We start from the raw sequence: 1,251 nt of genomic DNA on the forward strand, positions 1-1,251 counted from the left end.
TAAGAGCCATGCCTTCCCCTCAATATAGGTCTTCAAGGAAAGGCTTGATAACCTATTGTTTGGTATGGCATTCTTATTCAGGTGAGGGTCAGATTAGATCAATCAATTAACAAACATTTGTTAAGCACTTACTATGTGCCAGGCACTGTGCTAAGTGCTAGGGATACAAAAAGAGGTCATCCAAAATTTCCTACAAAAAGCAGAAAATAATTAAAAGAGGGAAGGCAGTGAAATAAAGAGAGTTGGGAAAGGCTTCCTATAAAGGTGAGATTTTGGTTGGGACTTCAGGAAGCCTGAGAGGTCAGATGACCTTTTAGGTTCTTTTTTGCTTTTAAGATTTCATGAACCATCTATTACTGCAGAAGAAACAGACTCAGAGAGGTCACTTGATCATGGACACACAGCTAATCAGTACAAGAGCTGAGATTTTAGCCCCTGTTTCCTTACTCTTGTAGAGGTGGCTTAAGAAAAGAAGAAAAAGTTTAGAACGGCTATTGTAGGGAATTCTGTAGAGAGTCAATTAAGGAAGAGTCTATCTGCAGTGAGGCGCCGGTTGAGATAGATAACATAAATATATGAGCAGCAACTCAGGCGTGAGAAACCAAAATCGGGACTTCATTACTGAAACTAGGGTAAAAGGTAGGGGCTTACTCAGTGGGAATAAGTCAATTGTTTTTACTTTATGCTTTCCAGAAACCCCAATGACCAGATGGATTCCATGCTTCATATATCCATTACTTATTATGCAACTGTGTCCCTGGTTGGCTGGTCTTCTCTCTGTTCCTTGCACATGGCACCCTATCTCCATGTCTGTGCCTTCACCCTGGCTGACCTCCTGCCTGGAATGTACTCTCTGTCCTCACTGCCACTTCAGAGAATCTCTTACTTCCTTCAAGATAAAACTAAAGCACCACTTTCTCCTTGATTCCCCCCAACTGCTAGTGTCCTGCCTCCTCATCTACCTTGTACTGATTTCCTATTTTTTTCTTCATATACTTACATGTTATGCATGTTGGCTCCCCCAGCAGAATGTAAATTCCTTGAGAGCAAAGACTGGCTCATTTCTGTCTTTGTATCTCCCACTGCCTAGGATAGTACCTTGCACATAGTAGGTACTTAATACATATTTGTTGATTAGTTCATTGGCTGACATGTCAGCTAAGGTGTTCTTCTAGCCCTACCTGGCACTTCTCTGTGTTGGGATCACATAGGGTATCACTGTAAGAGTCCATCCTAAAGGGAACATCCAGG

The sequence above is a fragment of the Vombatus ursinus genome, unplaced genomic scaffold (assembly GCF_900497805.2).
Source record: "Vombatus ursinus unplaced genomic scaffold, bare-nosed wombat genome assembly UNPS02014171.1, whole genome shotgun sequence".
Classification (NCBI taxonomy): domain Eukaryota; kingdom Metazoa; phylum Chordata; class Mammalia; order Diprotodontia; family Vombatidae; genus Vombatus; species Vombatus ursinus.